Source organism: Xenopus tropicalis, chromosome 7 (genome assembly GCF_000004195.4).
Source record: "Xenopus tropicalis strain Nigerian chromosome 7, UCB_Xtro_10.0, whole genome shotgun sequence".
Lineage (NCBI taxonomy): Eukaryota > Metazoa > Chordata > Amphibia > Anura > Pipidae > Xenopus > Xenopus tropicalis.
The window spans coordinates 43,337,748-43,349,981 of record NC_030683.2 but is presented as its reverse complement, the minus strand read 5'-3'; the positions used below and the strand labels follow the sequence as shown (position 1 = coordinate 43,349,981).

The 12,234-nt window shown below is 37.6% G+C and overlaps 1 protein-coding gene across 3 annotated transcripts in view; it reads right to left on the bottom strand.

The window, feature by feature from the left end:
* The window catches only part of psd (pleckstrin and Sec7 domain containing), a 320,624-nt gene extending 310,943 nt beyond the window's left edge, over positions 1–9,681 (bottom strand). For all 3 annotated transcript variants that reach the window (XM_031906335.1, XM_031906337.1, XM_031906336.1), the window contains exon 1: positions 9,247–9,681. The gene's annotated coding sequence lies outside the window, so the exon portion shown is untranslated. The remainder of the gene's footprint in view (positions 1–9,246) is intronic.
* Positions 9,682–12,234: the final 2,553 nt, after the last annotated feature.

The following is a 12,234-nucleotide window of genomic DNA, read 5'->3' as shown; positions in this document are numbered from 1 at the left end:
TATGCAGGTTGTTTTACAGTTGTTTTGCGATGGAGCCTATTGAAAAGTTTTTTACAATGGTTTTTCAACCACCGTGTGGCAAAAATAAAAAAAAACAATACTGTTTTAGGTTAAACCTGGAAAAGCCAGACTAATATACAATAAACTGTATATATTATATATAAAGTAAACTGCTACCTTTCAAAAGAAAATATAGGACACAATTAATTTTTAATGCATATGGATATGGAAGCTATATATATATCTACAGTTGCTTCTTCTGAAGGTGAAATGAAAGCAGAATAACCTTTTCATTACTATCCCCTCATCTCTGTCCCTTGCTACGAAACTCACTTTCTTTGATTTTCCCCTGGCAGCACATTCCTCTTGTCTCTCACAGGCATTTAATGCTAAATGACAAAGACAAAAGAATATCCATTTCATGGCAAAATGTCTGGATTTAGGGTTGCCATCCAGTCTGTATGTCACGGGCCCTGCTAGAAACTCAACATCTAGGGCCAGTATATCAAACACATCGCTTATGGTTAGATGCAAAATTGAGAGTGCCTTGATGCTATTCACAGAGTTGTGTCCATACTTACTCCATAGCAACTTGTGACAAACACCTACAGTATGTGTCCTCTAGGCCTGCTTAGATGAACTGTGTGCATGGATAGAAGACAATAAAAACTTAGAGATCTTATAGAAAATACTTCAATGAATTTGCATCAGCTGTCAAAACAGGAACCCAAGACTGCTCATAAAGTAGATGTCTCAGTCACTTAGAACTTAACACACCAATATATTAAGACATACAGTTGTATAACACAATTAATAATCGCAGCAAAAGTAATAAAAATAAGTGGTACTGGAAACTCTCACTCCGTGAATAACTATTTATGAAATGTATTCAATGAGTATATTAAAATCATGACTTGTCAGCCTATCCTCAAAAAAACTCCATTAAAGCCCCATATATTAATAGATGCAAAAACAAAAAACAAAACCTTCTGGCTGTAAATTTATCATTATTTATATATCTATATATACAGGTATCGAACCCCTTATCCAGAAACCCATTATCCAGAAAGTTCCAAATGAAGGAAATCCCATCTCCTATAGATTCCATTTTAATTAAATAATTCACATTTCAAAAATGGTTTTCTTTTTCTCTGTAATAATAAAGCAGAACCTTGTACTTGATCCTAACTAAGATATAATTAATCCTTATTAGATCCAAAACAATACTATTGGGTTTAAATAATTTTCTTAGTAGACTTAAGGTAGGAGATCCAAATTACGGAAAGACCCCTTATCCGGAAAACCCCAGGTACCGGCCATTCTAGATAATGGATATATGGATATATATATGTAAAATAGAAGAATATAATGACTAATATGAATGGCTAGCAGTAGATGGTTTGCAGAAATGGTTCATGATTCATGGAATGCAGATGGACAGGTTCAGTGAAGAGGATGGTATGATATATAAGATATTATAAATTGTACGTTGTTACCAGAGACAACCAGATAAGCTATAATTTTAAATACGATTTGAGCTCCCGTGTAACATTATGGGTGTTATATAATGTATTTGCCAGCAGGGCAACAGGCAGCAAATTTATTATCAAACAGAGTACTGAATGCAGTAAGAAACCTAAAACTTGAATTCTGCAGTCTACGGAGAGATCTGGGGCATGCGGAATAGGTGAGGGTAAAGGAAGACGTTATGGAGCACAGGAAGGCAATGGTACATACATGTTGTGGTGAAGGGACATACTCTGGCACTCCACTTATATTCAAAATAATTTGTGGCAGACACATCCTCCTGAACTGTGTGCTCAATATTCCCTCTGTGGCTTTAGTAATTTTATACTGTGACTATCTTTAACACTGTTCAATTCATAATACTATTTATTCATTCTCCTCACTCTACTTTTCCATCTGCTTGTGCAGGTATTGGAATGATTATCCAGAAACCTGTTATCCAGAAATCCTAAATTACAGGAAGCTATCTCCTATAGATGTAATTTTAATCAAATAATGAAAAAAATAAAAAAATATATATATATTTTTCCTCTATGATTATAAAATTGATCCCAAGTAAGATATAATAAATCCTTACTGTAGGAAAAACAATCCTATTGTTTGTTTTTTTTATATTATCTGGATAACAGGTCCAATTCCTGTATGCACATTCCACCAATTACTCAGTTTCAGGAAATTTACTAAGTGAAGTACAGATATGGGACCTGTTATCCAGAATGTTTGGGATCTGGTGTTTTCTGGATAAAGGGTTTTTCCGTAATTTGGATCTCCATACCTTAGCTCAACAAAAAAAAAAATGTAAATACTAAGTGAATCCAACATGATTGTTTTGCCTCCAATAAGGATTCATTATATCTTAGTTGGGATCAAGTACAAGGTACTGTTTTATTATTACAAAGCACAGGGAAATTACTTTAAAATTTTTTTAATTATTTGATTAAAATGGAGTCTATGGGAGATGGAGATTTCTGGATAATAAGTTTCTTAATAACAGATCATGTACCTGTATAAGAACAGTTTAGCACTGCAAACTATCTACTGCTATCCTATCATATTATTTACTGTTTTACTGACTTCTATACCGACCAGCATCTGATGTGGACAGTACATTCTAGAGAACTGCAATATTGCTATGTTCAGAGCAGGGTAACACTGAAACTATGCTATTTTCTGCTTTTCTTTATACCCAGGGAAATCAGTTCTAGCATTAAACAATAATCTTATCACAGTATTTGAGGGAAGTGTGGAGGAGTATTGTGGTGTAACCTGGACTGTATGTTCCATTTGTAAGAAGACTGCAAAAGGGAATAATGACTTGTGGGCATAGGGACATGCAAGATAATAATCACCTACAGTACATACAGTGCTTTCTATGTGCCTCCCAACATCTAATTTTAATCTTACTTTATGTAAGCATGCTGTACCAACTGCACTCTGCTAAACCAAATGAAAAAGTGTATGAATGTAAAATAAAGTGGAGCAGTAAACTGTGAGAAAAAAAATCTAATGCACAAGTCTCCCATTGTTGATTGTTAGTCTAAAGAAGGTTTGCATTAGGGGGAACCAGAGCACTGAGTGAACCCCTTTTAACAGTAATACGCACTAAATCATACCATTGACCAAGGACACTGAAGAAAAGTATACTGACATCTGTAAAGTGCACCTCCATGCAGTACACTGTATGCCACCTCAAGCTTATGTATGTACTTGTAAAGTTGGTATCTGGGGTTGTTACCGTCTCCCTCTGGGACCAGCATGACCACATGATATGCTTTGAACCAGAACCCTCTTTATAGCAGGCTTCTCAGAATGCAGAACAGGGCAGAGTAATACCAATAAACCAGAGTAAACCAACCAGGAATATTTCTCCAGTACCCCTGTCTCCTTACAGTGCCCAATCTTCACATGAGTAGTCTATCTATACAGCTCCTCTTCAAGGCCACTACCCTGATCCTACACACTCACAATCCCAATCTGGTGTACAATCACCACTAGGGCTCTACCCCAAAAACTGACTCCTTGTGGGGACCCAAGCTGTCCTTGCTAGTTAACCTGTCTAGCTCTTGTTCTTAGAACAAGCTAATTTCTCCTTCTACCTGTCTATCTATCCAAGCAAGGCTTTGGGTAGCTACCTGGTGACATCTGCCTGTCTGCTGATCTTATCAGGCCCAAAAGAGGAAGTGTATGGCTAATGCTCTGCCTTATATAGGCTTTCAGGTGGATTTAGTGCCACCTGCTGGCTGGTCCTGCACATAGCTTTAATTATTATGTTAAAATAAACTATTTATTTTACCACATTACATACTTAGTACTGGTCCCGTATTATAGATGGCCATATATACAGTAATACCCCACCTCACCAGTGCTGCCTAAATCAGTATTAAGGCATTACTGGGCTTCTGTAGTAAAAATAGTAAAAGAAACCAATGTCCTAATTGTGCCTACTGGGCTCATACACAAATCCCTTGCACTTGTACCAGTGACAGGTTAAAGGTACAATCTATGCTTTGAGTCTGACTGAAAATCTGATCTCTTCACACAGATGCAAGGGAGCCCTGTTTATTGGCGGGCAGTTGCACTTTGAATGTTGCTTCAAGCTTGGTAAATGATCCCTAATGCATTTTCTGATTGCTTGTAACTTGTAACTTGCCAATGAATAGAGGAGAAAAGGCTAGTGTTTGTAGATAATACAGTTTACACAGTAAGCAGTTCCCTAGAGTCATTAACATAGTATTATGTAACTTAATGTCTTGGTAGGCATTTCTTAAGGTACAACATTTTACTTCTTTAACTGAGTCTTTACTTACAAGACCTTGTCATGAATCTGAAGGGTATGGCAATGAGAAGCAGTTCAAGGATTATTTATTACAGTGCTTTGCCCGAGTAGGGGTATTCACTTGGAACATAATAATTTACAATATTTGCCTTCATACAGAATGCAATGGTATCCCTAGGAATAAAAAGGATCAGAAGAGACTGCTTCATATTCTTGCATCAATTAAATTGTAAATAATAAACAATTGAACTGGTTGTATATTTACACAACTGTTTCATCACCTTATCCAGAATGTTGGAAAATAATTGAAAAACAGATTAGACATACAGTTACAGCTAGATAAAAAATTGTTGTGTTTTGTTATCAAGTATCAAAAGTTATGCCAGAAACATGCATTTGTAGATAAAAATAGTATTATGCTCAGATCTCTTCTTGTATGTTTTTTGTAGGTGACTTCCAGTAGTGCTGTGCAGAAAGAAGCCACACAGGATCTGGTGAACTGAAGACCCAAAAGCTACAATCACATTAAGGGCTCTGGCACACGGGGAGATTAGTCGCCCGCGACAAAACTCCCTGTTCGCGGGCGACTAATCTCCCCGAGTTGCCTTCCCCAGCCATCCCACTGGCGACAATGTAAGTCGCCGGTGGGATGGCACACACGGCGGCGCGATTTTGGGAAATCGCCGAAAAAGACTTGCAAGGCTTTTACGGCGATTTGCCCCATGTGCCAGAGCCCTTAGGAATGAGCTCAATGAGCCTAATTAGTAATCTAAAGTAAATTAATATTGACATATACAGTTATGGAACCTGTTATCCAGAATGCTTGTGACCTGGAGTTTACCGGATAAGGGCTCTTTCTTTAATTTGGATCTCCATACCTTAAGTCTACAAAAAAAAAAACTTTCAGCATTCTTTAAACACTTTAGGATTATTTTGCCTCCAAAAGGATTAACTAAAGGATCTTATTTGGGATCAAGTACAAGGTAGTTTTGTTATCACAGAGAAAAGGGCAATCTTTTTGAAAAATTAGAATTATTTTATTAAAATGGAGTCTATGGGAGATGAACTTACTGTAATTTGGAGCTTTCTTTATAACGGATATCCAGATAATGGATCCCATCCCTGTATTGTATTCTGTTTATATGCACCTTTAGCATATAAATAACTGCTACTGCAAAGTTTGAATTGTCTACACAAAATCCATCCATTGGGCATACAATTTTTGTCAGTTACTATATACACAAAGTGGTTTTGGCATTTTCCCTGCCAGCAGAGAACATGTATATTGTGACATTAGTCTTAGGGGGGCATTTACTAAGCTGTGATTTATTTGAGCTGGGCTTTTTGATCCCCAAAACACCAAAAACTCACCGAAAAAAACCCCTAGACTTTTTTTTAAGATTTATTATGCCACAAAACTCGAAGATACTCCGGCTAAAACTGGTCGAAATCATGTTGTAATGGCAGATGTCCCCAACTCAAAGTCTTTTTTTGTTTTGTGGTTTTTGGGTGATATCATAAGTCATAGTTATTGAGCAACAAGTCGAAAAAGACGAAGTTATCAAGTGCCAAGTTGATAAAGATGCAGGTATCGATCATATAAAAAGTTAAAAAAAGTTTTTTCCACTTGTGATTTTTTTCGTCGAATCTTTTGATAAATGACTGACATTCTGTGTAGGAAGTTTAGTCATGCCTTGAAAAAATAAAAATGAGAAAAATCTGAGCTTTGATAAATATGACCCCTATTGTGATAAGAAAGAAAATGACTACCTTATAGACCAAGCAGTGCTTTCTACACCCCTAATGCTCTGTCTAAGTAAGATACTGGAACCAGTAAAGCATAGAAAGGGATTATGAAAGACTGAACAAAGCAGAGTATTTCTAAAAAGTGCAATATATTTCTGATTTTAGCACAATTATAAAACCCCACAAAAACCCTGCACACCAGAAAAAACTTCCCCAGGGAGGTATTTATAATTAAAAAAACATTTTATTCATTTAAACATGATACAGAAAAGTATCAGACTTTAAACATTGTATATCCATCAAAAAGCAAATCAATACATACCCCCAGTGTAATAACTGAAAAACAAGATATGAAGGCAGATACTCTGGATGAGAGAATACCCCAACGTTTCGGCTCAAACGCCTTTGTCATGGGAGCACAATTATAACCAGTAAAGCACAAAAAGGAATATGGGAGACCGAGCAGAGCAAGTCATTCAAGCTACATGTTTCAGGCTTTGCTTGAAAAATGGCCAGTGAAGTCCTTAAAGGGCCAGTTCTAAGCAACTTTTCAATTGGTCTTCATTATTTATAGTTTTTGAATTATGCTCCTTCCAGCTTTCAAATCGGGGGCACTGACCCCAGTAGCCAAAGTAACTATTGTTCTGTGAGGCTACAATTTTTTTGCTGATTTTACTTTTTATAACTTATTTTTCTATTCAGGTCCTTTCCCACAAATATAACAGCCTCTCCTTCAAACCACTTCCTGGCTGCTAAGGTAATTTCAACCCTAGAAACCAGATAACTGCTAAAATTCCAAACTGGAGTGTTGCTGAAAAAATCAATTAATTAAAAAAATTAAAAAAAAATACAAAATGAAGACCAATTGCAAACTGCCTCAGAATATTACTCTCTATATCATACTAAAAGTTAACTCAAAGGTGAACAACCCCTTTAATATGTAGTGTAAATAAACTTGCCTGTCTGCCATATTTATTTTTGTTACATTTCTCTAATTCAATAATTTACAGTTTGAAGCTGGTCTGCACCCAAGTGTACAATCTGGCACTGAATTTGAACTACTGAAGATAAATGCAGTACCCTCAAAATCTGGGCAATTTATTAAACACATGATATATTAATTATAACATAGCAATATAAGGAGCTGTGAGTGAACTTCTGGCTAGTGGCAATTCTTATCTAGCAGCTGGGAGTTCATGAGTAACCATATGAACTTTGACCTGTATCTGTTTTTCATACTAAAGGGGTAGTTCACCTTTAACTTTTGGCATTGCGTAGAGAGTGATATACTGAGACAGTTTGAAATTGGTTTTAATTTTTTAATTGTTTTTGTATTTTGAGTTATCTTATTCTCCAGCTCTCCAGTTGCTAGGGTACAAATGACCCTAGTAGCCAGTGCAGCCATTGAGTTGATTCAGATTGTAAGCTCTACGGGGCAGGGACCTCCTTCCTACTGTGTCTCATACCACATGGCACTTATATATATATATACATATATGTATTTATTGTATTTATTTATTATATCACTCGTCCTCCCTGTGTGTAATTTTGTATTCTGTAAGACTGTACAGCGCTGCGTACCCTTGTGGCGCTTTATAAATAAAGTTATACATACATACATACATTAAGAAACTGGAATATGAATAGGAGAGGGTCTGAATAGAAATATAAATAATAAAAAGTAACAATAATAAAATTGTAGCCTCATAAAGCATTTGGTTTTTTTTTAGATGTTGGGGTCAGTGACCCCCATTTGAAAGCTGGAAGTCAGATGAAGAAGAAGCAAATTATTCAAAAACTATAAAAGAGAAAAAATAAAGCCCAGTTAAAGGAGAAGGAAAGGCTAAGTCACTTAGGCACCCCCAAGTGACTTTAATCGCTTACCTTGTACCTCGGGCTGGTGCCCCTGTTAGGAGAAAACCGCACCAGCCCAGGGTACCTGCAGCAAGCGCTCCCTACTCCTTTTCACTCTACTGCACATGCACAAGCGCGCGAAACAGGAAGAAGGAGGCGCTCGCAGCTACCCCGGGCTGGTGCAGTTCTCTCCTAAAAGGGACACCAGCCCAGGGTAAAAGGTAAGCGATTAAAGTCACTTGGGGGTGCCTTTCCTTCTCCTTTAAAACGTTGCTTGGAATAAACCTTTCTAAAACATACTAAAAGTTAACATAGTGAGGTGATGTATATTAGTTGCATAGATGTCAGCTTTAACAGTTTAAAAAATATTTTTTATCCAAATGCATCCAATGGTGTCTTTAAGTAACTGATAATGATCTGTGAACTGATAATGATCTGTGCTCAGAAACTGTTGTAAAACAAAGTCAAACATGATTCATCTGGTACATTTTCTAGATGTTATTAATCAGATGATTCTCTATCTTGTAATAATATAGGGAAATTACCCAGGCAAACAGATTGATTTGTAGGTTGATATTAATCTTATATTGAAATGAAGCAAATGATCAGTATTGTCAAAGTACAAAATCTAATATTAGACTATGGGTTCTTTTAATAGTATATTTCTGGCATGTTCTACCTATACTCCACCTGCTGTTAAAGTACAACTTTCCCTGAGCTCTGATTCTATTGCTGCAGCAGGTATTGTGAATGCTGGAAGCTGTATTTCAAGGGCAGCCGGAGTGTCACAGGTTGGACTTCCCTTGTGATTAGTATGGCCATCTGCACGCTGGAAGCTGAGCTTGCACATTATTAAACAGTATAAAAAGAAGTCTCTATACACCCCTTAATTATTAACACAAATCATGACCTACAGCAGCATAATAATCCAGACACTATAAAATAAATCCTACACATTTGTCTTTATTTTACGAAAACTGGCAACTTTATTATTGATGATACCATAGGGATGTACATCAAGCATTTAAATTAAAAATTAAGCTGTTATGGAAACCAGAGTAATAAGATGGTGGGGTAGTTACAAAGAACTGCTACTGTTACTGAATTCTGTATCTTGAATGCAATGTGCACACTGTTAGCTGCATTAGGTGCGGATCCCCTGTGCCCATTTCATGCGGTTCTATAATCCCACACAATTTTACCATATGTACCATATGTATTCAAGCCACATAGATGCTAATATTCACTTGTCCTCTGGTAAGCTCACACAAGGTAATAGAAACACAAGCTAACTGGCCTCATCAGCAGAGCAAGAAACAACATGTTATATGAGGAGAGCTTACCGTGCTGAAATGTCTCATCCTCCTTGCGGGGATCCAATGTAGGATACAGTTCCACAGCTTCTGCTCTTCAGAATCGCATGGTGCTGAACGGACAGCTCCGAGATGCCTCACTGCGCATGTGCCTTTCTGCACACTAGCCAGTCCCATGGTGGCTGCAGAATGAACAAAAATAGGATGAGCCTAGCAATTGCTGCTGAGGCCCCATAAGGTCCTTTTGTTTAACAAACCAGCAAAGACAGCAAGGGGGCTGGGAGAACAAAACAATAGGCAGGCAAGCCCAAGCAGGGTGAAAAAACTGGGAGGATACCCAAGATCTGACACGGTTAAAATGTGAAGCCCTCGATTTTATTATTCCGTTTCATTTACAGGACCAGAGGAAGGGAAAGAGGAGCTGCAGCTGCGACAGAGAAGCCCCACTGAAGGAGGAGGATAGTGCAGTCTCTTTGATACAGGGATCTGGAAGAAAGGATGGCAAAGCAATCAGCAGAGAAGGGTAAAAGCCGGTCCTTCAGTATCAGCAATCCTCAGGCCGCCTTTCTAGCTACTGGGCTATATTTGTTTATTGCACAGCAAACTCTGATAATGTTAGGCTAGGAGAGCTACAGATGCTTAATATGCCAACAAAAAGTGACTCATCTGCCATTACAGGAGCAGGTGTGGTCAGCCTTCCAGTTATGCAGTCACCAGGAATGCAATATGCAACATCACTTCCCATGCTAAATAATGAAGTAACACACAGAATGTGTAGGATAGAGGATTACCCTCTACTGAAGCAGGCGATATGAATTCAGTTTACAGATCACAGCTGGCAAATAATGGCAGGGGGAAACAGAGAGAAGAAGGATCAACAGTAGCAAAATAGGTGCACAATGCAAGTTTCAGTGTAATCAAAGTTAGAAATGTGTACAGGTCTCAAACTCTAGGAAGAAAGGGATGTAAAATAGTGCAGGGTTGTGCAATGCTATTGCCTTCTGCTATGGGATGCTGGGTCACCCTACACTGAGATAACTATCTATCTGCGTTGCATGGAGGTGTGTCAGTACTATTATAAAGAGTAATGTGACATTCTACATTCACTTGCAGTACACAAAGAGATTGTGTGCTTATGTCAGAAATATTGTTACCAAATTGCATGGCAACGATCTCATTCTTAATGCAAGAATATAAAAATAATTAACTGAGATCAGTATAATCCCTGGTAATTGGGAATGTGGCCACCCTCCTATGCATGCACCCACCCGAACCTTACAAACACGGTTCAAATGCATACCCATATCCCTCATTAACATACTACTTTAAGAAAAACACAGCAAGTTGATTTGACTTATTACTACAGATGTAAATTAATATTAAATTAAGAGTATTATCACTTATTTCCAGTGTAAGGACTACAGCTATGGACATTGGAGGAAAAATATACCCTGAGAGCCTTGTACCTGAGTATTTACATTATATCTGCTACAAATCTGTCCCAACTGTATCAAATGTGGGCAGTAACTGAGTTGAATAAAATACATGCTCTGCTGTAGGCATAGGCTTCACTCTAATGAGATGGGGGCGTCAATGTTTCAAAAACTACTGAGACTTGTGAGAAGTAAGAAGTGGGGGGCATTTGGTATACTATATGAATGGATCAGACTAAACTGGCAGACTAGCATTTTAGTGTGTTCCTGCAGTTTCTTTTTCCTTCACCCAGATCTTAAATATAATGTTGACAAAGTTTGTTTATACAACCTGTGAACACAGGGGAAACTACAAGGATATGAACAAAAAGGAAAGAAAGAAGAAATGTATAATTATGTCTGTATAGATGGTGACAATAAATATAAGGTATGCCCATCATAGGGGTGCGTAACATTATACATTTAAGAAGAAATGTTTCCACACACTTCTTGGTTTGTTTTTTCTTGTGGGTCACTTAAATATTGAGCCATAGCTGAAGTCTTCTTTAAGATGTCTGGGTAAGAGGGGGCCTAAACAGTCCCAGCTATTGCCCTTACTAAGGAAAGTGGTACTGTCATGTGGCATCCCTGATATACTGATAATTTATGCAGAAAGAGGACCTAAGTAGATATAAAGCATTCATGTGAAGGGATAATTGTACAGTGTCCAGTGTGCTGGCACGGCACTTGTTGCTCACAGAAATGGTTTTTAAAAGTTTTCCTAAGCCCATACAGTGATTTACACTACATTTTGCTTCAAAAATATTTTTTGGGTGAAGGACCCTGTTAAGAGTACACTTGGAATCAACACTAAGGGGCTGATTTACTAACCCACGAATCCGACCCGAATTGGAAAAGTTCCGACTTGAAAACGAACATTTTGCGACTTTTTCGTATGTTTTGCGATTTTTTCGGATTCTTTACGAATTTTTCGTTACCAATACGATTTTTGCGTAAAAACGCGAGTTTTTCGTATCCATTACGAAAGTTGCGTAAAAAGTTGCGCATTTTTCGTAGCGTTAAAACTTACGCGAAAAATGCGCAACTTTTCGCGTAAGTTTTAACGCTACGAAAAATGCGCAACTTTTTACGCAACTTTCGTAATGGATACGAAAACTCGCGTTTTTACGCAAAAATCGTATTGGTAACGAAAAATTCGTAAAGAATCCGAAAAAATCGCAAAACATACGAAAAAATCGCAAAATACCGATCAGTACTATAAAAAATCAATCGGACTCCATTCGACCCGTTCGTGGGTAAGTAAATCAGCCCCTAAGGGGCTGATTTACTAAGACATGAATTCGAATCCGAATTGGAAAAATTCCGATTGGAAAACGTACATTTTGCGACTTTTTCGTATTTTTTGCGATTTTTTCGGCGCCTTTACGACTTTTCGGAAATTGTCGCGACTTTTTCGTTACCAATACGATTTTCGCGAAAAAACGCGAGTTTTTCGTAGCCATTACGATTCGCTCGTATCTTGTCGCGACTTTTTTGTATTGAGCGCTCGTAAGCGGCGGGCGAAACTTTCAGACTTGAAAAATGA